Source organism: Myotis yumanensis, unplaced genomic scaffold (genome assembly GCF_028538775.1).
Source record: "Myotis yumanensis isolate MYYU_CA2020_CCGP unplaced genomic scaffold, mMyoYum1.0.hap1 SCAF_14, whole genome shotgun sequence".
Lineage (NCBI taxonomy): Eukaryota > Metazoa > Chordata > Mammalia > Chiroptera > Vespertilionidae > Myotis > Myotis yumanensis.
In genome coordinates, this window is record NW_027223765.1 from 45,866,281 (window position 1) to 45,893,908 (window position 27,628).

Below are 27,628 nucleotides of genomic sequence, written 5' to 3' on the forward strand. Positions count from 1 at the left end.
ATTGGGGTTACTGGCTGGGATCTCAGTTCTTCTCGTCGACACAGAAAAGTTATTAAGGCCAAAGAAAATGAAAGTAAAGCAAAGAGGGATTTATTGAAAATAGACTCCAAGTGAGGAATGGGCCAGTTGAGAGAGACAATGGCCCTGAACTCCCTGGGTTATATGGTTTAAATGTGGGGTTTTCTGGTGGAGACTTTCATTTGCATCTAGGGATAATTGACAGAAAAGGATTATCCTATATAATAAAAGCCTAACATGCAAATCAGCCGAACGGCAGAATGACCAGTTGTTATAATGCACACTGACCACCAGGGGACAGACACTCAATGCAGGAGCTGCCCACAGCCCGCAGGCCCCAGGCCAGCCAAGGTGGGTGTGAGTGGGGGCCCCCCGATCGCCCCACCAGTCATCCCGCAGGTCGGCCCTGATCACAGGCCAGGATTAGGGACCCTACCCGTGCATGAATTTCATGCACCGGGCCTCTAGTATAACTATATTTCTTATGCGCATGCCCTTACTCGTAATGCACACAGAAAAACCCTAGGGTGGTGGTGTCAAAACCAAAATGAAAATTTGACTATAATTAGTCCAGGGTCCTAGTAAGGTTGCATTGAGGTCATGTTGTCTTCCTCTAAGCTTGAGCCAAGAACCAGCTAGTTCTGAACCTGCCCACTGGCAGTTGGCTTCATGAACTTCTGGCTCCTGGTTCTCCATGTAGGGTTCAGAAGCCAAAGCAATCTTGATCTCATTGGGTCAGAGTGATGAAGAAAGTCTTTCCTGGGTGGTAGGAAATGATCTATGGCTTACTGGAGGGAGGATGTGGGGGTGGGAAAAGATATTTTGCGCAGGGGGCAACAATGCCTGAGCAAAGCTGTTGTTAAGAATGGTAAATCAAATAAGCAAGAATGCAAATGATAGCAATGAGTATATGCAGTCAAATGTTTCTATTCCCAGCATCACTTAACATAAACCTTCCAAGCTGGTGTACTGTTGAACTACTTCTGATGAAGTAGAGGAGTTATATAACCAATCAAACTAAATTTGACACAGTTTGGAGTTTGATATACAAAAATGGAATGATGTTTTGTGTTTCTAGATAAAATATCTGTTCGTTTTAACCTTCTCTCTGCCATTCTTTTCAATGCAAATTATTTTCTAGGTGTTGGCAGCTCTTAATAATAGACCCAATATGTTTTCAACTTCTGCTACAATCTATCTTGTCTTTTTTTATGGTTTTGTCCTACATTTAACAAAAACAAAAGTTAGATATTTATGTATTTGCATATATATACCCATGTATTTGCATATCCATACACATTTGTACGTGTGTAAAAATACTTGCATATGTGCAAAAATAGAAAAGGAATCTGAGAGTTTCATTCTAAAGTGTTGGCACGTTGCCTCTGGGACTAGGATTGGAAGATGGAGCTTTACTAGAATTTCACTCTACATACTGTGTATTGTTTGAACTCCTTACAATAAGCACATATTACTTTTGTAATTAAAGTAAAAGAGAAAAAAAAAACACACAAGAAATTTAATTTGATGTACCTCCCTGTAATATGAAGCCCTTTGAAGGAACGAAGAAAAACAGTTGTGCCTCAAGGGAAATTTATTTTATCAGAACCTGCACTTCTTTAATCATGTAAAGAAGCCTCCTGCCTGGCTTTCCAGGAAGCTTTCTCTGTTTAAACACTGGGATCTCTGCTAATAACGTGTGATGCCTGGACGTGGGGCCTGGGAGGCTGCCCTCCCTTCCACACACTGACTTGCACACATGCTTAGCTGAGTTGGTTTCCTTTGCACGCTGCCTGTAAAAGTTGGACTTTTGAAGCTGATGTGATGGTTTTCCATAATCTCTCTCTTCCTCTGCCCTGTGACTTGGGCTGTATCCTGCTCTGCCCTTGGTCCCAGGATGAGCTAAAGAACCACCATTTTGGTGGACCTGGCTGAGCGCCAGCCCTCCTGAGTTCTCACTGCTCTATCCTGAGAATTAGATGCAAATTCTTGGTGTGATGTGAGCTAACCAGCCACACAGAGCCTGTCACTCAGGGTGTAGGGGTTATAGTGCGCCTCCATGAAGAGACAGAAAGTACAAAAAGCTGACTAGTAACTCAAGGTCACATACATTTGGGGGAATAAATATTTTCTTGTGTGATTATGCTATAACACGACAGGGCAAAACAGCAAACAAAATGGCATGTCTGAGCTGATTGCATGTCTACTGTGTAAAATCACACATTTAATGAAAAAAGACATGGCAAAAGTACACAGAAACACTGCCAGGTGCTGTGTGAGAAAGGCACGAATGTGGATGGTTTCCATTTTTGATGACATTGAATTGCTTCAGGAAGTAGAGAAAGAATGGCGAGGAAGACGGACGGACTATGCATTCTGGGGGCGTCTGATTCTGTGGAGAAAGCAAGGCCAGAAGTGAGGAGCACGCCCTCGGAGGCTGGAATCCGTGCTCCTGCTCCTCCATATGAGAGCTGCAGGACCTCGCGCAAGTGAGTCACCTTCTCTGCTTGAGTTTTCTCACCTGTGAAATGAAGCTAGTTATAGTGACTACCTCTGGAGATGGCTAAGAATTTGAAAGCATCTCATATTTGCACAGCATTTAGAACAGAGCCTGGTACATGGAAGGTGTGATAAAAAACATAAATTAATAAATATACGAGGCACACATTGAGCTCCTGATGCCAGACCCCGGCCCCAAGTTGAGTGGGCTGTATGTGTGCATTTTCTCCCTCAGAGCCCTGTCAGAGGTTTTCTGATTGCTCCCAATTTGTAGATGAGGACAGTGACGGTCAGAGAGAGCGAGCTCTTGTCCCAGGTGGCGGTCAGGAGCAGAATTTAAATGCAGGCCATCAGATTGCAGAGCTCATACTCTTAACTATGATCATTTTCTGGGGATGGGAGCGGGGAGTTAAAGAAATTCTGATCCCAAACCGAGCATCTAATCCATGGGTTTCAGTACTGTCAGTTCCATGCGTAAAGGGTTTTCTTTTGGGGCAGTGAGAAGCTTCTGGAACTACATAGTGGTGATGGTTGCATAACATTGTAAATGTACGTACTGCCACTGAATTGTTCACCTTAAAATGGTCAAAATGTTAAGTTTTACATTATGTGTATTTTATCACAATAATAAAAAGATTGTAGGAAGATTATAGGTGTAAGAACAAGGAGCCCCCATGTAAAGAATATGCGGCTGTTGATCTTTGTAGCCAAAGACTGCACCGGCTGCCCTAGAATAGTGGTCCCTCTGCTCCCCGAGGCTGCCGTCTCTTCCTGAAATGGGGTTCTACTAGCTTCATTAAAAAGGTATTCACCGCAGGTTCTGGGTGTGACAGAATCTCCTGTGGCAAGTGCATCACAACTGCCCCTCCTGCAGTTGGGAGGCGTAAATGTATTTTCCTTTCTCGCTTATTCATTTATTCATTCATTCATTCAATTCTTTATGTTGAAAGAATCACACATGTTTTCCCCCCATTGACCTCTCCCAGCCCACTCCCGCCCCTCCCAGCACAGGCCAGAAGTGAGGAGTGTGTGAGTTCCCCCAGCACAGGCCTTCACTCCCCCCCCCCCCCCCCCCCCCGCCGACTACTGTCTGTGTCCATTGGTCATACTTATATGCATCATATAGGTCCTTTGGTTGATATCTTACCCCCTTCCCACCCTCCCTTACCTTCCCTCTGAGGTTTAATGGTCTGATCAATGCCTATGTCTCTGGATCTGTTTTTGTTCATCAGTTTATGTTGTTCATTATATTCCGCAAATGAGTGAGATCATGTGATATTTATCTTTCTCCGACTGATATTTATTTTGCTTAGCATAATGCTCTCGAGGTCCATCCACGCTGTTGTAAATGGTAAGAGTTTTTTCTTTTTTACAGAAGCGTAGTATTCCATTGTGTAGATGTACCACAGTTTTCTAATCCACTCATCTGCTGATGGGCACTTTGGCTGTTTCCAAATCTTAGCTATTGTAAATTGTGCTGCTGTGAACATAGGGTTGCGTATATCCTTTCTGATTGGTGTTTCTGGTTTCTTGGGATATATTCCTAGAAGTGGGATTACTGGGTCAAATGGAAGTTCCATTTTAAACTTTTTGAGGAAACTCCATACTGTTTTCCACAGTGGCTGCCCCAGTCTGCATTCCCACCAGCAGTGCACGAGGGTTCCTTTTTCTCCACATCTTTGCCAGCACTTGTCATTTGTTGATGATAACCATTCTGACAGGTGTGAGGTGGTACCTCATTGTTGTTTTGATTTGCATCTCTCGGATGATTGTGACTTTGAGCATTTTTTCATATGCCTCTGGGCCTTCTGTATGTTGGCTTTCGCAAACTGTCTATTTAGGTCCTTTGCCCATTTTTTTATTGGATTGTTTATTTTCCTTTTGCTAAGTTGTATGAGTTCGCTATAAATTTGGAGATTAAACCCTTATCAGAGATAACATTGGCAAATATGTTCTCCCATGCAGCAGCTTGTTGTTTGTTGATGGTTTCTTTTGCTGTGCAGAAGCGCTTTATTTTGATGTAGTCCCATTTGTTTATTTTTTCCTTAGTTTCTGTTGTCCTAGGAAATGTATTGGTAAACATATTTCTATGAGATATGTCTGATATTTTACTGCCTATGGATTCTTCTAAGATTTTTATGGTTTCCTGTCTTACGTTTAAGTCTTTTATCCATTTTGAGTTTATTTTTGTGAATGGTGTAAGTTGATGGTCTAGTTTCATTTTTTTGCATTTATCTGTCCAATTTTCCCATCATCATTTATTGAAGAGATGGTCTTGACTCTATTATATGCTCTTGCCTCCTTTGTCAAATATTAATTGAGAGTAATGGCTTGGTTCGGTTTCTGGGTTCTCTGTACTGTTCCATTGATCTATATGTCTCTTCTTGTGCCAGTACCAGGCAGTTTTGAGAACAGTGGCTTTGTAATATAACTTGAAATCTGGTATTGTGATGCCTACAACTTTGTTTCTTCTTTCTCAGTATTGCTGCAGCTATTCAGGGTCTTTTTTTTAAATTCCAGATGAATTTTGGAGAGTTTGTTCTAGGTCTGTGAAATATGCTGTTGGTATTCTCTCTCACATATTTTAAATTTTGAAGTGGGAAAGCAAAGAAGCAGAGTCCAGGAGGATTTTGTTTTCTGTGAATAATAATCTCATAAACTGCTGGCATCATAAAGAGAAATGATATGAAGGGGCAATATTAAGAAATAAAAATTAAGCACAATTTGTTTTTAATTTTTGTTTTTACTGAAGCCTATGAGGAGCCAATTGTCTACTTGCTGGATGAGAAATTATTTTTGAAATTCTTCATAGTTGCTTAGCACCAACACTTTAGAAGAATTCCAACCTTTTGTAAAGAGAGCCTAACAATTGACAACATGTTGAGGTCATTTAATTTTACACGGAACTAAATGTTGACCACTTCATTAATTGATACTATAAGGGAACTTCTAAGGGGAGCTTGGCAGGGGTGAACTCTTTAACAGCTAGCTTATCATTTTTTGTTTATTGTATTTAACCGAAAACAGGGCTATCAGACTAAGTCATAATATTAATATCTACGACATGAATCGTAAAATTGTGCTCTGTTCTGTTTTATTTATTTTGGCCATGAAAATGAGGGAGAAGGCCTCTGTTTTACTTAAAGACTTGGTCTCATTAGCCACTACCTTGAGACAGTTGAAAGAGTTTTTATCTTGTGATAAATGCAGTGTGGGAAAACAGATTCTGATACAATGCCTGAACTCTGTCACACTTTCCCTAACAAGAGAAGAGGCCCAAACAATGGAACAGGGTGTTGCTAATGCAAACCAAAGCCTGGTCCTGGGCCCAGACTCAGAACCCCCAGGAAGTCCAGCACTGGCCCTCCCCTTCCCCTCCCTGAGTAATGAACCAGAGGAGACTCCTCAGATGATGCTGCCTGCTTCTCAGTCCTCTGGTTTCAAGGACATGTTTTGTACTTGGGAAAAATACTATCACTTTGTTGAATTTGAAAATGGTGAGCTGGGTGGAGATGCCAGGTGGTCTGGCTCAATCTTCCAAGGGAGTTGGGGCCCACTGTCCCATGCCAAAGAGATCATCAAACCAAGAAATACTGTTACAGTGGTCCCCTCTTATATGCGGTTTCACTTTCCACAGTTTCAGTTATCCTCGGTCAACCTCGATCCAAAAATATTAAGTGGAAAATTCCAGAAATAGTTTGTAAGCTGTAAATTGGGTGCTGTTTTGAGTAGCATGATGAATCTCTTGCCACCCCACCCCATCCCACCTGGGACGTGAGTCATGCTTGTATTCGGTATCTCTATACTGTACCCCACCAGGCCTTTAGTCACTTCTTGCTGTTGTGGTTATCAGATCAACTGTGTGGTATCGAGATGGTTGTGTTCAAGTCACCCTTATTGTACTTAATAATGTCCCCAAGTGCAAGAGTAGTGATGCTAGCAATTTGGATGTGCTAAAGAGAAGCCATAAAGTGTGTCCTTTAAGTGAGAAGGTGAAATGTCTCAATAAGGAAAGAAAGAAATTGTATGCTGAGGTTGCTCAGATCTATGGTAAGGACAAGTCTTATACCCATGAAATTATGAAGAGGAAAAAGAAATTGATTCTAGTTTGCTGAGAGAGACCACATTCACATAATTTTTATTATAGTATATTGTTATAATTTTTTATTATTATTGTTAATCCCTTACTGTGCCTAATTTACAAATGAAATTTTACCATATGTATGTATGTATGTATGTAGAGGAAAAAGCATAGTGCATATAGGGTTCTGTACTACTCACAGGTATCCATCCATGGGGGGATAATGGAAAACAACCCCTGCTGCTGTACTCCTTTTAAATACTTTGTGTTATTTATCGTGTTTATTCTTCAAATATTGGCTCAGGTCACCTTACTAATTTGAGGGGTGAGGATATTGGGAAGCTAAACATTTAACAATTTTTTTGAAAAATTTAAAATCAAGATTCTTTAAAGATTTTTGTTGTTGCTGCTGTTACTTTTAGCCTTACTAGACTTAGAAATATGAAAGTCTTAATTTTGTACAATAAAATTGATTTATATTCAAGAATACATAGCTTGGCAATGCCATAATAAAGCCTGCATCACTGTTTTTGTAGCTTGTGAAAGAGAAAATAAACCTGTGCAAAAAAAAAAAAATAGCGTGGGGGGCAAAGAAAAGCTGATTTCTTATGTGGAGAGATGAGTCCCAGTAGGTGGTCTCATCCCTCAGGTTCCTCTGTCTTGAAGTTGCATTCATTTCAGAGATGAAGGAGCAGGTACCCGGGATGTACAGAGCTGTTCCAGGCTGGGTGCTGATCATCATTTTATTTTGTTTCTTAGCTCTGCGATAGGAAGACGAGATGGCAGATCCAGTGGCCAAGCTGCTTGGATGGTCTTGGACTCAGGTAAGTGAGTGACATTTATTTACATTTACTGATGGGGAATCAAGAACCCAATCCTTCCAAGCTTGATGACACAAACTACAAAATAGTCTATGTTCAAAGCTGTTCCTATAACTTATTCTTAAAAACATGCATGGGGAGCAGAGTACTTATTTTAACTGAGTTGGTTTCACTTATTCCAGGTTGATAAATGTTCTTATGGGATAATATTTTATGCTTTTGAAGGTTTGAATCATTGAGTTCTACTAAGAGTTGCAAGACATATTACTGCTCAGAATTTCTCTTATATTAGTGTGATCTGGGTTTTAATCTATGGCCTGGAATGGTTACCTTGGTCCAAGATGCCAGTCTCTGTTGGAAACACAGTATCACATTCTCTAATTTATTGGGCATGCATTAGTGAATTAAAATTTGTGATTTTTATTTAAATAGCATAAGACACATCAGCAGAATGTTATTATTATCTTTTATTATAGATGTTGGGAATGGTGCTTTTTAAAAGGTGAAACAGGTAACCTCTAATCTTGCTTTCTGTTTTTATAAACATGTGGTGCTATAGACTCTCTGGTGATCCCAAAGAGTTCTGTGTGTTCATCTGGAATGAAATGTTGTTTGTTTAGGGTACGGTGGAAAGACATAACAAGACAAAAAACTTGTAAGATGAAAAAAGAGAGAGGAAATTGTTTTACCCCCCCAAAATAGAACTATATCCTGAGGCTAAGCTTGGGCTGTCTTTTCCTTGCTCTGGGATTTTGTTGTCTGTACTTGGATAAGAAGTTAGAGCCTGGTCATGAAGCATTTGTTTAGTTGTCTTCTAGACGAAATGTATTTCTAAGAACCTACATTTCTGTGTGTCCAGGTCCTTTTGTTGTGGTCCCAGGGTCTTAAACAATTTCCCCTTGGCCTTCTATGTTGTGGTCTCAAATTTTGTGGTCTTGGATTCCTTACACATAAATTATTGAGGACTCCAATGGTTTGGCTTAGCTTTCGTATTTACTAGATTATAAAATAGAGGTAAAAATTAAATTTATATGTCTATTTCTAAAATAACAATAATAAACCCATTGTGTAAAAACTAAAATATCTTTATGAATAGTAATACTTTCCAAAACAGAAATTAGCAAGAAGAGTGGCATTGTTTTACAGTTTTGCCAAACTTTTTAAGGTATGGTTATCAGGAGACAGAAGAATTCTCTTACCTGCTTCCGCATTCAATTTGTTGTGATATGTTTATTTTGGTTGAGGGGTAAATGGAAATCTGGCCTCACACAGATGTGTAGCTGTAAAAGAGAGGACTGTTTTAATGTGCTCTTTTAGCTCATTGAGAGTATTCTTTGATAATACACCCAAACTTGACAAGTGGTAGTTTTCCCATGGCTACCTGCAGTATGAAATCTGAAACCATAGTGAATTAATGTTTTATAATCTGTAACATTAAAATCCATTGGCTTTTCTTTTATTTTGAATTGGCCTTTTACCCAAGAAAGATTTTGTAATATCATGCAGGCATTGATTATTTGGAAAATTTTGGTGCTCACCTTCCAAATGTTGACACATTTCAATGTACAGTATAAAAATTACATTCATTAATATCTATATCATCAGAAAAATCTTTATGTATTGACAAGATTTTAAGCTCACAGGTATAATTTACCAAAAAAATCTAACTTTTGCTTGAAAGCTCACATTTTATCAATGGCAACAAATACTATAGGTTGTTCTCTTTGAAATGACAGTTTTCTTTAATTTGGAAAAAAATATCTGCCAAATCCCTGTGTTAACACCATTGTTTGTCCATTGTTCTTTCAAGTAAAAACTGTACTCCATTAAGAAAGTGGTTAGTTTGGCTCTCTGCTCAATCACACAGAGCTTTTCCTTGAGACAACCATTCAACTTCAACGACAACAAGTGTTTTATGCAACTTCTCCTTTTTGTCATACAGAATATTAATAAGGCCTGTACTCAAGGGCCAAGATTTAAGAGTTAATTTTTTAAAAAACCCCTTATCAAGGACATTTTAAAATGTAACTGCCTCCTCTTCCTCCTCTCCTTACGACAAGGAAAGAGAGAGAGAGAGAGAGAGAGAGAGAGAGAGAAAGAGAGAGAGAGAGAGAGAGAGAGAAAGCGCCATGATTTGTACTAAGCCACTTAACGGTTTCATGCTACTACTTCTGCATCATCAGTGTTAAAGTTAAAAGAGTGAAAAAGGCAATAATGTCTTAGGTTTATCAGGACAGTGGTTTTGACCCAATCCTCTCTCCCTTCCCCCCAATCCAGGGGTTCTGTGGGTTTCTTGGAAGAACTGCTGCTCTAGACTGACTGTAATCCTTTATGAATTCTCCCCTTGTTTTCTTTGGTTATTAGCTCTGAAATTAAGTCATCAGCTGTGCTGTGACTCCCATGCTAAGTGCTTTACCTGTGTGAAATATTTATCTCTGAGCGAGTTGCTTAGCAGACATTCCCACTAAAAAATAAGTTAAGACAGGGATTCTCTGAGAAGAAAAATATTAAAGGGCATTGATCCAAACCTCTAGTTACTAGGTAATAGTATTGTGATCTAATCACAGTGGCAGTATGTTCCTCAAACGTCGAAACAAACAGCTCTGTAATTGTCACACTGTGCTCTGTGACAGATGGCAAAACTGTTTTGATTTTCCCTAATATCTGAGGAGCTGCAAGTGGAACCCGTGCCTCCCATTTTACTCCTGCTCTTTGTCATTCCTGGTCGGCCTGACAGCACATGACTTACCGCTGTGATCTGTTCTCTGGATGCCTCTGTTTTCAATAGCTACTTAGTATAAAAATGAAATGTGCAGGTCCCATCAAATAATCTAATTAAGGCTTAGAAAGTGTCAACTCCAAAAAAACAGGAGGAACAGATTAGGTGCTGAGTGTGAGAGACACACAGTCCTGACAACTAATGTGTTGCCATGGCAACAGGAGAGTCAATATCCCTCCACTGGGCAGAGAGTTGACAGTGATTTTTGCTGGGTCAGAGAATTGGGAAGAGAGAGAACCAACGATCTGCTTTTTAACCAGAAGGCTTCTGAAGGGTTTGTAAATGCCTGTTGTAAAATCCCAGCCAAGCCTAGGAGAAGGCCTTGTCCGTGGTGCTGGATCAGGCCCTGCCCCTGTAAAAGGCAAGTGGCTGATCTCTGCATTTTCTTAGGATGCACCCATTGTCCTCTCTAAAATCAGAGTATGAAGATGTGTTTCTCATGCACACTGTTTCCTGTAAATGGGTGTCTAACCTCTGACTTAAAGCTGGCGTGTTTGATCTTCGCCTTCTGTTTATGATTAACCATAAAAGCAGACAGAGGATTTCTGTATGATTTTCACTATTGTCTAGTTCCATCTGAAATTAATATTTCCCTAGATGTGCTGTCACACATTCTCTGACACCCCATCATGGATCTCAAAGAGATTGGATTAAACCTTTGTGCTTCGGGGAAGTTTGTCATTTCATAGAAAGAGAGTCACAGTGTTAACATCTATTTTCCCAAACATGCTTCTCAGGCATAGCAGTTCCCTGTGCTGGTTGGTACATAATAATATCTGGCCCCGTATAACAATACATTTCATATTAAAATCATTTATAGAAAAACGATGCTCCACACAGGGCATAATGGAATGGATATTAAGTTACAAAATGCGGAACAAAAATCTTATTACTCGCTCCTTTTCAGGAGTTCCCAGTCTGAGATTCTGTTTCCTTTTTCCTTCCTTCCTTTCTGTCCTTCCTCCCTCCCTCCCTTCCTCTCTTGTTCTTACCCTCCCTTTCTTCTTCCCTTCCTGTTTTTCCTCTCTTTCTTTGACATAAACTTAATGAAACTATTTTGAAACACTCACCCAAAGTCAATATACAACGTAGTCATATAAAGTTCCATAATGTCTTTGTGGTAATAGTTCTTGATGGCTCTCTCTTATTAAGTGCCATGATGTGATATTACAGTGAAATTAAAATATGGGCATGCAGTTTTAATACAAGGGTATTAACAGAAATGTCATCCCTAACAAATCAGGCACTGGGAAATCTGCCCTGTAGCCAGAGAACATTTTTGCTCATTTTTGCCTTTTGCTATAACTTATGAAAACAAACCTCATGATGTAAATGCCTGTGGGTTCGATTTCCAGTTGAAAGGCAGGCAACAACAGGCTTCGGTGGGGAAATGAGGGACAGAATTTTGTTTGTTTATTTCACACAAAGGATTTCTGGCCAGGGGCGGTCCAGCTGCTGTCAATATTAAGGCAATGGGACTATTTTATCTAATAGATCAAAAAGAGGAAATTCTGACTGTGATAAACTATATCAGAAAGAGAACAAGGAGAAGGAGGGGAGGGAGAGCAGGAGGAGGAGGAAGGGCAAAGAGAGGGATAAAGAAAAGGGTGATTGTTAATTCTCGGGGAAATTATTTGCTGGAGCTGCTGCTTTCAAATTAGAAGAGAAAACTGTACCTGGATCCGTTTGGTACACTGGAGCCTAAAGGGAAGAGTGGTGTGATTCTCTGCTATAGAAGTGAAAGGGGGGGGGGGGGTCTTAATTTTGAGAGAGAGAGAAATGCAAACCTCAAGCACAACTGAATTCAGATCAGGTTTATGAAGAACACACTAGGTTTTTCACATCCTGTTCTATTTTTCCTTCCTTGGCATTTCCGTAGTATTGTTCTGAGAACCAGCCTTGGGGGCCAGCCCGTTCATGGTAGATGGTGAAAGTTACACTGGCCCTCACTCGAACCATCCTCTGCTGTTTGCGCGTGGTGAGAAATCGATCCTTGCCTGACCCTGTGGCTCCCCTAGTCTCCTGACACGGACCCACTACTTGGGGCACTATATGAGAAACTTGAGAATATGGGGATTAAGGCCCTTTTTATTCTACAACCTGTCTTTCCCCATATACCCTCTTATTTCTTCACTTGAGAAAATAAGTACAATGAATGGGAAAAGCAAACGAGAAAGGAAATAAACCGGAGTAACTGAACAGAATACTCTCTGGGATTAATTTGTGCATTCAAAACATTTTTACTAAGTGCCTTCTCCACTGTGTCAGGCCCCTGGAGATAAACCTATCACAGAAACCACAGCAGCAGCCTCAGCCCTCGAAGGCCACGGCCCATTGAATCAATGAGAAGAACCTCTTCTGCTTCATTTGTTGTTTGGGGTAAACAGATACTGGGGAATTAGCTTGAGTTAGTGCCTGTTTTTTCTTTCTAAAGACTTTTGTGCATATGCAGACAGCATCAACAAAATGAATTAGAAAAATGTTAACTTTTTTTTTAGTGGTATGTGTATTTATTTATTTTAAATTTTTTTTATTGATTAAGGTATTACAAATGTGTCTTTATCCCCCCCCATTGTCCCCTCATCCCCCCAGTTTTTTTTAATATATATTTTATTGATTTTTTAGAGAGAGGAAGGGAGAGAGATAGAGAGTTAGAAACATCAATGAGAGAGAAACATCGATCAGCTGCCTCCTGCACATCTCCCACTGGGGATGTGCCCGCAACCCAGGTACATGCCCTTGACCGGAATCGAACCCGGGACCCTTCAGTCCGCAGGCCGACGCTCTATCCACTGAGCCAAACTGGTTTCGGCTCATCCCCCCAGTTTTGCCCTCACCCTCACCCCCTGTTGTCTGTGTCAATCACTTATGCTTATATGCATGCATACAAGTCCTTTGGTTGATCTCTCCCCCTTGCCCCCACCCTCCCCTACCTTCCCTCTGAGGTTTGAGCATCTGATCAATGCTTCTGTCTCTAGATCTTTTTTGTTTATTGGTTTACGTTGTTCATTATAGTCCACAAATGAGTGAGAGCATTATTTTTTTTAGAAATTTGGTCCAAGTTATCTGGTTTTATAACATATACCATATTCCATGCCCAAGGAAAGTATCATGCAGGTTAAAACAATAATTTCCAGGCTGTATGGGTATGGCCAAGTAGCTCACAAAAACACCAAACTCAGGCTCCTGCAGCACCTCCTCTTTGGGTCAGATTAGCTCTTTGGGAATAGTTGTGTGCCTTTCTGAGCACCGAGGGAACTGTCCTAAAACAGCACTCTCCAATGTGGCAGCCAGCAGCTACATGTGGCTATTTATATTTAAACTTAGTTAAAATTATGTGAAATTGAAAATTTAGCTCTTTATTCATACTAACCACACTTCAAATGCTCACTAACATTATGTGGCTAGTGGGTACCATATTGGACACAGCATAATATAGATCATCTCCATCATTCCACAAAGTTCTGTGGGATAGTGCTGCTCTAGAATGCATTCATTCAGTCAACTTTTCTTGGGCATCTGGTATGTGCTAGACACTGTACCAGTGAGAGCAAGACCCTGTCCCTGAGCTCAGGGGCATTCGGCCCCGTGTAGCAGTGGATTGTAAATAAGACGAGCAGAGGATGAGATGACATCATGAGATTAAGAACAGGATTTCTGAGATAGGTGATAGTAGAAATAAATCGCTTTGGTAGGACAGGAGGAAAGACCTTAAGGAGCTGATATCTGATGCAAGAGAAGGAGCCAGGCCTGTGAAAGCAAGAACAAGAGTTTGGGCTTTAGAATCAGCACCAGCAAAGCCAGTGGGGAGGGAAGGAACTAAGCTTTCTGTGGCCTCTCCACATATACTGGATTTGAGCAAAGTGGCAGAGTGGTGGGGACTCAGAGTGACATTCTCTCACCCTGGTCACTATCCGGGTACAATCGTCAGGGTGCTTTCCTTTCTTTGCATCTGGGCTCTCTTCCAAGTCATATTATAACATTGTCTCAACTAAGACAGTAGGCCTATTCCCTCTGGCCTCATGATGAAGCTGGGGGGAGCTAAAGAGAGCACATTAGCTTTTATTGAAAATGCTTCTGGTGCAGAGACCCGATATCCTTTGATTGTGGTTAACAATGAGCTGTGGAGGCTGCTAAGTGCTATGTCGGTATTTATCTTTATCTGTAAAATTTCTTCTCAATTCAGACTTTATTGAAGCCTCTCTAGGAAGGCAGGTATCTGTGAGGAGCTTCCTGTTCTCAGAGCAGAGCTTTGGGTGCCCAGCTTGGTTGAATATACCTTCCAAGTTCAGGGCATGGGGTCTGTGAAGCAGGGCTGATTCACACCTCCTCACAGGCTTCCTCTGAGAATCATGAGAACTTGCTATGGAGAGCCCGCTCCCTCTGACACATGCAACAGGCCACAGCTCACACTGGCTAACGGCACATGTTTACAACTATCTGTGATCTCTGAAATCCTGGCCCAGCTCTTGGAGAAGGGGGAGCAATATGCAGTTGGCCTAGTACTAGTAACCAGACTCGGCAAAATATCCCTACTGTACAGTCTCCTGTAGACCAACAATAAGAGCGATCCTTGGAAAATGGGGCTTAAACAATGAAGCCTTTTTCTTTTCAGCAGGACACTCTGAGAGCTGGGGCTGCCATGCTGCTTCCTGAGGAAACCGTATGATATTAAATTAATAATGCATTATAACAGGTACATAAAATGCCCCGATGTTGAAGACTTCTGAGAAAGTCCCCCACTTATCAGAAAAGTTACCTGGGAGTGAAACCCCAGCAGAGCAAGGAAATACCCCTGAGCGCTCTGCAAAGATGATTCTTAGTAAGTGTCTTGTTCACTTCCAAGATGCATAATTTGAAGTTAACTACAAAGCATGGGTATAGAAAAGCAAAAAGTATCTTTGCAAGTAACAGACAGTTTTTACTCTCCTTTGTGTTATACATCTCTAATAGCCAAGCACATCATTGTGTTTAGGTTTATACCATTGTCTATATCAAAGGGAAGAGGTGATCAAATGTACTTGAAATGGTGTTTTGTAGAACTAAAAACACATGTAATTTAAGGAGATGATTCTTCTTAAAGTAATATAGCAAAACTAGTGGCGGCAGCTTCCTCTCAGTGCTTGTTACATGGACAGCACTGGGGATGAGGTGGAGTTACTCTGAGGAGGCTCTCATCTTGTGTACAAACTGACATGTCTTCAGGGCAGAATTAACAATCATACAAACTCTCAACGAGTTTCATTAATAGGATTCAGGGCAGACGGGTATAGGAAGGACTTATGTCGTGAAAGAGTTTTATTTTCCTGGTAGCTTTGTCGGAATGAAAAAGTGATGGAAAGGAAGGCTCCTCAAGACAATTTGTTTGGATTTGGTTATGGTTTATAGGAAAACCTGTGGCTCTATGTCTGTGTGTGTGTGTGTGTGTGTGTACATGTGTGTGGATGTGTATGCATGTATGTTTGTGAGGGGGGTGCTCATTGCCTGAGAATTGAAGGGTGTGAATAATGAGGTGACTCCTGGCTACCTATAGACTGAGGCAGCATGGCCCCAGGAGACGTGAGCTCTGAGGTCAGTTGTGTCTATATGACACTAATAATTTCTTCCCTTCAATGTGGTTCCCTTTTTACTGGACTGAATTATATTGTCTTTGTGTTTATACATAGAAGCTCATGATACTGCATCTCAAGTCTGTAGTGATATACTCACCACATATATTTACTGTGTGGGTATGTGACAAAATCCACATATATAATGAGACTAATCTCATGAATGAGTCTAGAAACAGTGTGGTTTTATTCTAGATAAGCTAGGAAATTTATTTTCAGGGGCAATATAAAATGAAAATGTGATGAGTGAAATTGTCTTCACCGTGAATCAACTTTATCCCTTATAAATGGATTCTCTGTGTTCACTGAGGATATATCCCCTTTTCATATGCACCTGAGTATTTGCAGGGGACCTGGTCCATAAAAAATCTGAAAATATGATACTAACTTTTTTAGTAGCTAGTAAAAACATTTGGGATTATTAATAATTTTATGGGTTCTAAGACTATTTTAAAAAATAATGCTTCCGCCCTAACCGGTTTGGCTCAGTGGATAGAGCGTCGGCCTGCCAACTAAAGGGTCCCAGGTTCGATTCCCGTCAAGGGCATGTACCTTGGTTGCGGGCACATCCCCAGTAGGGGGCGTGCAGGAGGCAGCTGATCGATGTTTCTCTCTCATTGATGTTTCTAACTCTCTATCCCTCTCCCTTCATCTCTGTAAAATATCAATAAAATATATTTAAAAAATAATGCTTCCCTTTCACTTCAATTCCAATCCTGGCAACTTTTTAGTTTTAAGTAATTATCCTATAGAAATCTCAGAAGAAATTATATTTTCTGTCTATTCAAATATAAATTTTGAAATGTTACATGACAAATTTTTTATTTGACTTCATTTTACTTTATTCACAATTTAAAGGGATTTAGAATACCCTACTAATGAAATGCCAATAACATTGACTTTATACTTCCTATCAAAATTGCTTTACTCATTAACCTCACAAAATAGCATAATATTAAATTGATTCTTATGGTAAATGAATCAGATTTCATATGGATTCCAGATTTTTTGGGGCTTATTTAAGGAAAAAAATTCTTATTGGTTCTTTATGAGTAGGTGGAGTTGATATATTCATGTAACCAATAGGAAGAAGAAATGCACCTTGGAAAAGGTAGAAAAGATTGTTAGAAGTTGAATTGTGTTCTTCCAAAATCCCTGCATTAGCCCTCCGTACCTCAGAATGCCTCCTTATTTGGAAACCAGGTCCCTGTGAATGCACTTGATTATGGCCATACTGGAGTAGTGTGGGCCCCTAACCCGGTATGACTGGTGACCTAGTAAGAAGGGAGTATTTGCACACAGATATGCACACAGGCGTGCAGACATGCTTCTACAAGCCATGGAACCCCAGAGTTGGCCAGCAAACAACCAGCAGCTGGGAGAGAGGCAGGGTCCGATTCTCCAGCACAGCCTCAGCAGGAACCAACCCTGCTGGTACCTTGATCTCCGACTTGTAGCTTCTAGAACCGAGACAACACACTTTTTTTTCTGTTGTCCAAGCCACTCAGTTTATAGTACTTTGTTTGGACAGCCCTAGGAAACCAATATAGATTACAAGTGGAAAAACACAAAAATACTTGGGGTCATCATGCCATTCCTTGATTTCCCGTGGTGGTGGTGGTGGTGGTGGTATGTCACAGGGCTAGAAAAGGAGCGCTCTCCAGACTGGGGGAAAAAAACACTCACCGAAAAATGGGTGGCTGGCAAGATTTGGCTATTTACCAATGCCATAAAGCAGCGGAGTTATGAAAGGATCTGCAGTCTCTAGTACTTCAGCTCCTGACGTTGATGGATGGCCCTTGGCTTTTCCTTTCTGCCAAAGCTGCTGACTAGGTAAATGTTTTATTCACGAGGCCCAGGGCCGGAAGGGATGCCAGAGGTTTAAGAATATTTTAAGAAACTCTTTGAGATGTCAGGCAAGTTATCAGGAGGCACTAAGCAAGGAAGCTGAGGTCCTACATCAACCCAACTGGGCAGTAGACCCCTTGAAAAGGCTGGGGGCAGTGCCCATGGTCTTAGAAAGCCTCCATTCTCCTCTTCTTGTGTTTTTGATAGACTGGCACGCACCACCACAAGTCAGAGAAGTAGGGGTTTTTCCTATGGCTCAGGTTCCCTGGGTCTCACCTGGGATCCATGCTAACCCCATTCGGAGGATAATCGTGGTCTTTGAACTTCTGCCTGCCCATGCACTCAGGTTCGGGATCTTTCCCCTGGATTGGCAACTGCCTGAGCCCAGGGAGTCATTTAAGTAACAGTATGTAGCTTTAGCTTAAAGTCTCAGGAGGCCCATTAGCTACACATTTTAATTACCTGTTAACAAAGTGGTATTTCCAATTATTTAGCACAACAGATTATTTTCTGCTACGAAGAGAGAGAGCAGCTTAAGTTGCCAATGTGACTCTCACCTTTCTATAAAAGAAATTCTAATAAAGAATGTTTGCATTGATGCAGCAGCCATAATGATGGGAATTATCAGTACACGTAATGAATTATAATGAAAATGCCCTATGTCCTTTATCTACTTATTATGGCCATAGAATTTTAATATTTTATAATATCTACTAATAAAGTTTTTAAATTATTTGGAATCATAAAAAAGAGCTAAGATTAAAGTGTGGCTAGTTGTCAATCCAAGCCTTTTCTGTTGCCAAGGAAGCATGCATGCAAACCCAAACGAGTCTTTCTAAGTGTTATAAATCTGTGGAAACTATACCAGGTTCAAATGAAGGGTTAAAATATAAAATGCAGCAGCGAAGAAAAACCATGCAAGTTCTAGGTATCCATTGCCCTTTATGTTTGGGATTGTCAGTGTTAAAGACCCTGAGAACTTTCCCCCCCAGGTTCTTGTTAGAAAAATATCAAAGAGCAGAAACTGACAGGGACAGCCACTCTGACACATGTTGTCAAGATGCATCAGAATATGCCACGATATCCCCTCCTCTTTCTGTCAAAGCCATTGATTATTTTCAATAAGGAAAGCAAGTACAGCTGTTGGAATTGTAGAGTCAGCACAGCAACTGGTGACACCTGTCACTTTCTAAATAGACACATTAAGAAAAAAATGTCCTCACTGCATCAGCAGCACATTCTTGGAAGCATAGTTAACTATGGTTTCATAAAGGATAATGATAAAGGCAGGAGAGTGAAATACCTATTAGACTCCAAGACACTTTTCATTGGAGTTTTGCATGAAACTGCTTTTTAAAACATCCCTCTCTCCATTCAGAACAGAACAAAAGAACAAGTTAAGAACTTATTTTAAAAGTTTTAACTTCTTCCTAATTCTTGATAAGAGGAACTGTGGTGCCCTGGAGTTTTCAAGTCATCAGGAAAGGCCATGGCTCCCAAGGCCCGCTGGCCAGCCACTGTTGATCATGGGAGTTTTTTATTGAGTAGCTTATGCATTTCTGATCATCATTCTCCGGTTGTCTGGTACCCCAGAAAAGAGTAGAACCCATGACGAAGTTTACTGGAGCCAAGAAAAATGATGAATGAAGCAGAATTCTCGCTGGCAGTGGCATTAGCAGGGGTGTCCCCCAGAATCAGGGCCAGTGACATGAGCAAGTGTGCAGTCCAGAGGTGCAGGTCCCTGGGCTCTTGCCAGGGCCCTGAGACATGGTATGAGCCAGGATCCTGCCTGCCCCGCCTCCCGTTTTTCTGAGCCGACTTCTTCAGACCTTGTTCACAATTCTCTAGGCGTTTCCCAAGATATTTAGAATAATTGCTCTTCTGTTTCTATCAGCCAGAATCAATTTTTTTTTTGTTTTGTTTTCCTTGCAACTAAAAATCTGACTAATGAGATATTGTGACTTTATTTTTCTTGCAAAATCTCAGGAGGCTCAAAAGGTGGTCAGGCTAGATCATTGCTAACTGGAACCTTCTATGTGAATATACAGTGGTATTTGGTGGTTTATCTCTGTGTCAAGTTCTGTTACCTCACTGTGCTCAGTCAATGCTGGAGAAAAATCCTCTAATACCAAATGAATGGCGATAATGGCAGCAGTAACAGCCAACATTTATTGAGATATCAGGCTGTGCCAGGCACTGTGCTAAGCCCATACTTTATATAAAATATAAATAATTAGTTGAATTATTCCAACTAATCGTAAGTAATGTTATTATTACCATCCTATTTATGTGGAAACTGAGGCACAAAAGGTTATGTCACTTGCTGAGGAAATATAAAATAGGGGTTTGAATCAAAGAGCTGCATGACTTATAACTTGGGACCCTAACCTTGTGTACACTTAATTGTTCTACTTCTGACTTTTCAAAAGCCATACACTTCAAAGTAATCCTGAGACCTTCAGAAAAAATAGGTCTGCAAGTTTCTGTTAATGGATTACCGATAAGACAGTCCCAGAAACAGGTCATAAGTTCATCAGTTGAAACATGAGTTTGAAAAGGAGTCATGCTGGCTCCTTGTTTTCTATGATAAAAAGGATGGGGGTGGTATTTGGTAAGGTGGGTGGGAGCATGGTTGGGAAACGGGATGTGGTTTATAGTTTTTAAACATTTAGGTCTACAAATTATAGTAGTTGTCATTGCCCAAAGGTGTATCTGAAGCCAGCTAGAGTCCTGCTCTGAATATTATATTTTCTGAGGTCAGTGCATTGGTTTCAGAAAGAAAAAGAGAGAGAGAGAGAGAGAGAGAGAGAGAGAGAGAGAGAGAGAGACACTGGAGCTATTTGCCTGGTACAGTCTGCTCAAGTCTAACTTGCAGAGCACAGCCTCCAGTGCTCAGCACACCCTCGCCCGCATTCGCCACATGCCCAAGCAGCTGCACTTACAGGAGACATTTACATAGAAACATTAATTCATCCACTTGAAATTCAGAGTAATAAGCCCCGCTTAAGAGTATAATTTAGAAGCTCTTTGGAAGGAAGATGTAAGGATTAACAGTGCTTAATTCAGGAATAAGTATGCTGAAATAGATTAGGAGGCATGCTCTGATGGGCATTGTCAAAGAATCTCCTAATGCTTGTTTAGGAAAATGCTACTTGGTTTACTTTTACAATTTGAAACATCTTAGAGAATTAAAACATTGAGCCCTTGGAGATTTTCTACCCTCAGCTAAGCAAAAGTGTTTTTACAAGTTTCCTTAAAAATATTTAAAAACAAGTTTATTATAAAAAATGTCAAGAAAAGTTTCCCAGGTGAAAACAAAAATAGCTTGTATTCTAACAGTCATTACAAAATATACTCACCTCTGAAATATATGACATACAGGTATTGAGAGTACAATCGTATATAACAAATGAAATCTATAAAAATGAAATGTATCAATACACACACTTATGTGAAAATACATATATATTCTATAAAATATTCACAGTTAAAATTGGGGCAGTTATAATAGATTAGAACTGGTTTATACTCATTCGTTATTTCTCTCTTGCTGTAGCTAGTCTGCCTTCCCTTGGATCACATTATACCATTAAATCTTGTGATAATTTAAAAGAAGTATTGCTCCCAGCTGCTGCTGCAGAAGCAAACTAAAGAAGGAGTTTAAATTGGCAAAAGAACAACTATCAAACAAGCTGTGTTAATAAGAATTTCCTTTTCTGCACGCATAGTTACCCATTGTTTTAGATTTAGCAAAGGCAAAATCCCTAGCCATAAAATGAGCAGTAATCCATAGTCTGATGACACACAAATGCCAGAATCTGTGCGTGTCAACTAGTTGTGTCTGGTTGGCCTCCCATTAGTGCTATCACTTCAGTTGTGTATTTCATCCTTGGTCTCCATTATTTCTGCCTTCATTGTGCTGTGGAAATTTTTTTTTTTTAAAAAAAGCTTTCTGTATGACTTTTAGCTGAAAGAAAGAAGCTAAAGAGTTATCATGGCAAGTATTTTAGCTTTAAAGACTTTAGGCTTGAAAGGAGAATGTTAAAAACAAATGAAAGAACTCAAACTTTACATAGTATGATGTAATCTTATGGAATTTGTTATCCCAGAAATGGTAATTTTTTTGTATTAAAGAGAAAGTCCTGCAGAAAATTAGATAGATACTGGGAGGATTGATCTACAGCAAGCATGTCAAACTCACAGCCCATGGGCCACATGCCTCGTTTATTTGGCCTGTGTTAGCCTTTGAGTTTGACATGCTTGATCTACAGTGAGTTACCAAGCAACTTTAGCGTCTGGGAGATGTTTGACTTCATGGATGCAAATTATACCCCTTGCCAGAAAAGAAATCACTTGCTGGGTAGACCATTAGTCTGACTTGATTTTCCTTCATTTATTCATGAAATATTTATTGAATATCTACTATATGCTGGGATTTGTGCTTGACAGTGTGTGATGAATGACATAGCCACATTCCCTGGCTGAATGAAGCTGACATTGGGTGGGTGAGAGTGATGATGATATTGTGTGCTGAATATACCAGCAGGTGAGTATGGGGGTGTCAGTCTCTAGGATCTGGGCAGCTTTCCAGGAGGAGGGGATGAAGCTGGCGTTGAAGGAAATAAGAAGTCAGCTGGAAAAGCAAGCGTTGGGGCGAGCATGTTCTACATCAAGACAGAGCATGTGCCAGTGCTCAGAGGTCAGGGAGAGCCTGGGATGCCTGAAGGTATAAAGAAGTTCAGCTGCAGCTGGGCCAAGATTCATAAACTAGACACAGATTACAGTGGAGTGATGAGAACTGTGAAAACCCACTGAGCCTGGGCCCATGAACGAGTGACTTTAATAGCCAATATGGGGGAGGGGGCAGTCAGTGACATGGAGCCTAGCAGCTAGATCTCAAGGCCGAGTGAGAAACAGCGTCAATGCTGATGGCTAGAAACTTCACCTGGGGCGGACGAACTGCATATCACGGAGATGGATTTACTACAATGGACATAGGTAGGCCAGCAGTGATGGACAGTGCTTGGGAAAATGCTTGAGAGTGTTTTTGAAGCAGCATTCATTCAGGAGCAGGTCTCAGCAGGCTGACATGGTTGATGATGATGAACATGGAGAAAGTGTATTGTTTTGAAGACGGATGGGGATAAGTGTATATAAAATACGGCTTCCTTTTTGGATGGATTTAGGTAGGTTTCATACAGAATCTCTTGTCAGTTTTCAACAGTTTCTACACATAAGTTTGGGGGTCTTTATTAGGTGCCCATTATTGGTTCTTCTACATTAATAATGCCTACTTAATTTTAGAAAGATTAGGTATTTTTTAAAATTAAATGAAATTCTTTGATGATACAGAAGAATGTGTAGCATCACATAGCACACATGGATGTACCTTTTCCCCAGCTTTATCAGATAAGACTTTTACCAAATTGTGTAAGATATCTTTAAGAAATAAAATGTAGATATGTTGAATTTACATGCAGACCACTTAATCCCATTTCCATCCCTCCTTCCAAAGGGAACAGTTATCCTGAATTTGGTGTTTATTACTCCTATGTGTGTTTGTTTTTAGTAATTTTACTCCATTTTTATCTGTCCTTAAATAATATACAGAATTGACATTTTTCACTCAGCATTATGCTTTTGAGATTTATCCATGTTTATACAGGCACCTATAGTTGATACTTTTAAACTACTCAATAGTATCTCTATATTTCTATTAGCATACTATATTTCAAAGATAATTTCTTCTATTAGTAGATATTTACATTGTTTTACAAATTTCTGCTATTATAAATATTGCTATAGTGAGTATTATTTTACTTTTTTTCTTGTGAGCTATCAGTTGGGTATATATCCCTAGATGTGGATTTGCTAAGTCACAGGAAACACCCATCTGCAATTTTACTAAATACTGCCACCTGCTTTCCCAAATGGTCTTAATGTTTACACTCCCACCAGTTGGGTGTGGAAGCTTACATTGCTCTATATCTTTGTCAGCACATAGTATTGTCAGACATTTAAATTTGTGTCAACCTAATGAGTGTGAAATGGTGTTTTAGTCAGAGTCCAGCTAGGAACACTCTGGGTGTTTCAACAGAGGAAATTTAATGCAAATAATTGATTGGGCAGAAAATGGAACAGCTGAGAAGCTAAATAGGGTGGTGATGCAAAATCTGCAATAGTAAGAGGTCACTGCCAACCCTAGGGTTGGAAGTAAAAATGATGAAGTTGGTGTTACCAGAGCAGAAGCTGAATTTATAGATTAATTTGAGCAAAATGGTCACTTTTATTATTCTCCTCCCATTCATTAACATAATAATACATGTGTCCAGTTATTTAGGTCATCTTTCACATATTCTTTTGTTTTATATATGAGCGGTTTATGTATGTTTTATAATCTCCCTCATAAACTTATTACACACTTTTGGTTAATTTGCTTCTTGACATGGTATACTTCGGATTGTCATTTAAAGTGGCATTTTAAAAATAGCATTTTAAATTAATTCCTGCTAGCACAAAAGAACATAAACACTTCTTCTATACCCAACTTACATCCCGAAAACTTGGTAAACTGTTTTCTTAGTTCTGTGTCTGTAGATGCTCTTGAGTCACTGACTCAGTTTTATTGAACAGACCCGGTGACAGGGGCTTGCTCTCAGCTTTGAAAGGTATTCTAGTTTCTCACCATCAAATATGCTTTTCACTCTAGGATTTTTATTGATTCCTCTTTTCAGAGTAAAGTAGATCACTTTTATTTCTCGTTTGCAAAAAGATTTTTATTTAATTAAATAACGCACATCAAATTGAATCAGATGCTTTTCCTGCGCCATTGAGATGATCACATGGCTTCTCTGAGGAGTCTTTTGAAAACTAGTTCTCTACCTGAGTAAAATCAGAACTCGAAGAATACAAAAATTAGCACTGTCTACTTCCTGTGCACAAAGGTAGATGTAAAAGGATTTTAAAAATGACTTTAAGCCTGGCCAGTGTGACTCAGTGGTTGAGCGTTGACCTATGAACCAAAAGGTTAGGGTTTGATTACCTGCCAGGGCTCGATTCCTGGTCAGGGCTCATGCCCAGGTTGTGGGCTCAATCTCCACTAGAGGGGGTGCAGGAGGCGGCCAATCAATGATTCTCATCATTGATGTTTCTCTCTCTCCCTTCCTCTGTCTGAAATCAATAAAAATATTTTAAACAAAAAGACTTTAAGATTACATACAAAAATAATTGTAGTTGATACTTTGGGACAGAAGGGGAGAAAGAAATTGAAAGGAGATGGGTGGAGATAGTACTGGGGATGGTAGAAAAGAGCCATTAGCTTTCTCTGTAATGTTCTAATATTTTTTTTAAAGGGAATGTGTTAAATATCTAACTATCATAATTGTTTTAACAATATGAATACAAAAGAGGAAGTGCATCCAATTTAAAATGATAAATTTTGAGTCACAGAAATATGGTTGAATGCTACTATTTTCTGTAATTTTCTAACTTAAAAGAACAACAAAATATCCAGTTAGAAAGTATTATTTATTTTGATTATGGGTGATATATGATTTAAACTGTTCACAATCAAATTTGGTCTTAATATTTGGAGTTAGAAGTGTGTTTCTTCGTACATATCATCAATCAATTAATTATTTATGTATTTAACTACTTAATAGAGTATGGATTGGGCAAGATAATTATATAGCTCTGTCATCTAATATGAATAAATAACATAGACAGGGTTTTCAAAGAAGCAACCATGAATCAAAAGTGATATATTCCTATCACATACAACCAATAGTAATGGTGCTTCTTGGTTGGGTGTAACAATATTTCAGGCACCTAATTCCTATTCTCTTTATATTATTAAGCAGTATACTTCTCTCTGGAAAGGAATCTTTCCCTATAGCTTTTATGTTTCTCTCTGTTTGGGACCCAGGAACTTGAAAATGAACCTTTGGCTCATGTATGAAGTAAAATGCCACGGTGTAAGAATGTGAGACCCAGTGCCGGGCTGTCCAAGTGGTAGATTGACAGCTTGACTATGGGCTCAGTGTGCCAGCACAACCTGATTGATAGATACATACACATAATACACACATGTATGCATATATGCATAATTCTTTAAACATGATACTTCAAATAAAAGAGTGAAAGTCATCATAATCAGAAAAAATACATTGGACTCATGCTTGCTTTATGCTGTGATATTGATTTAGTTTGTAACTACATCTGAGGAGGGCATGTAAGGGGGAGTAAGTGCCACAAATCCTTCCAGTACTTTGAACAGCTAAGCATTTAAAGTGGCCCTATGAACACATTTCCTAACAAGAAAAACAAAGAAGAGACTTTGTGCCAGGCAGGTGACCCAGGCATCTGCAGAGGGCCTGGAAGCTGAACCAGGCATAATGTGCACAGGGTGAAGACAGAGTGGGACAGACTTAAGGAAGTATGTGTAAAAATATGGGTTTAATCTTGAACAAGGTGAAAAAATAATCAAATCCTCTCTGATTAAATGTCAAATGGCTGCAAAGAAAAAAAATGTCCAAAATGGTTGTAGAGGATTAGCCTGTGAAGGAGGGGAAAAAAGCTAGAGTGTGAGCATATGGGGATGTGGGGAAGTACTGGCTGCTATGAAGAGAGACATCTAGGCAGATAGATGGGCAAAGGCAGGAAGAATAAATGGGTGGCATCTGCTCGGAGTCTTTCTCACCTGACAACCACACTGATGTCCTTCCATGAACTTGCTCATGCTTCTAAAATCCTCATCCTTTGCGATGTGTTCCAACTCCAGTCTCCATCCTGATGTGGTCGGAATAAGTTCAGGGGGAGAGAGCTCCATGGTCAGGCACTTAGTAGCTGTGAATGCCACGGTCAGATGGGAGGATGTTGGACAGACAAGCTTTGCATGTGTTCAGGACATGCACAGAGCTTGGTGGTTGGTTTTCACAGTCACACTGTTTGAGACAACAAGCAGAAGGAAACTGAATTGGAATTGTTAGGCTTGAAAACCGTTGGGAAGAATGTTTTATTGGAACAGTGAGTCTGAAGTTATTAGAGATACAGATTCATCTTAATTTTTGACTGGAGATCTTTATTGTACTAAACATCAATACAATAGTATTTTTCAAAGACCAACAATGGCTACTTTATGTGGTTCCATAAAGCCAGACACACCAGCAGATCAGCTGCTTAAGGACTAGGCTTTGGAGCAGGTCTGAACACAAGCGTCACTGTATTCTGGCTGATGGCCTTGGGCAACTTGCCTAACCGCGCTGAACCTCAGTTTCCTCACCTAGAAGTGAAGCAGTTACCCCTCCCTCATAGTTTCCTATGAGGACTGAGTGGCACAATGTAATCGAACTTGGCTGTAGTGCCTTAAATTGCATAAACGGTGTTGTGGAGGTGGTGATTGCTCAACACTGAATTTAAAGTAAATACTATGTGTTGTGTTTGTGTGACAGTGGTATTGTAGTCAGTTGCACGTACAAACACCCAACTTCAATGGCTTAACGAAAGTGTAGTGTAGGTTTCTCATGTACAAAGAGAGACCCCACAGGGTCCAAATGGCTGATGGAGTCAACCCACAAGCCCTCCTCCCACATCCCTGCCCTGTCACTCTGAGCACAGACGCTAACGTGCACAGTGGCAAGATCCTCCCGCCCCTCAGGAGTCTTGCCTGTGCTCCAGTAGGAAGAAGAGAAGGCACAGAAATGTGGGCCAAGTGAACCTGTTCCTTATTTTGTTTTGCGTTAATCAGGAAAACAAAACTTTTCTAGAAACTCTATCCAGTGGACTCACTCTTATACCTTATTGGCTGGAATTCAGCCACATGAGTATCATTGGAACGTGCAAGCCTAGGAACCTCTTTTTTCCTTAGAAACATTTGCTGCCCCAAGCAAAGGTGTGGTTCTGTAGTAATGGAAGGATAGATATTGAGTAGGCAATGTCTGCCATAGTTTGGCATTAAGAATTACCTGCTGCCTGC

At 40.1% G+C, this 27,628-nt stretch overlaps 1 long non-coding RNA gene across 2 annotated transcripts in view; it reads left to right on the plus strand.

Annotated features, from left to right (window-relative positions):
- The window catches only part of LOC138992728 (uncharacterized), a 283,495-nt gene that overhangs the window by 74,922 nt on the left and 180,945 nt on the right, over positions 1-27,628 (plus strand). For both annotated transcript variants that reach the window (XR_011468128.1, XR_011468129.1), the window contains exon 2: positions 7,358-7,422. This is a non-coding gene — a long non-coding RNA (uncharacterized lncRNA). The remainder of the gene's footprint in view (positions 1-7,357; positions 7,423-27,628) is intronic.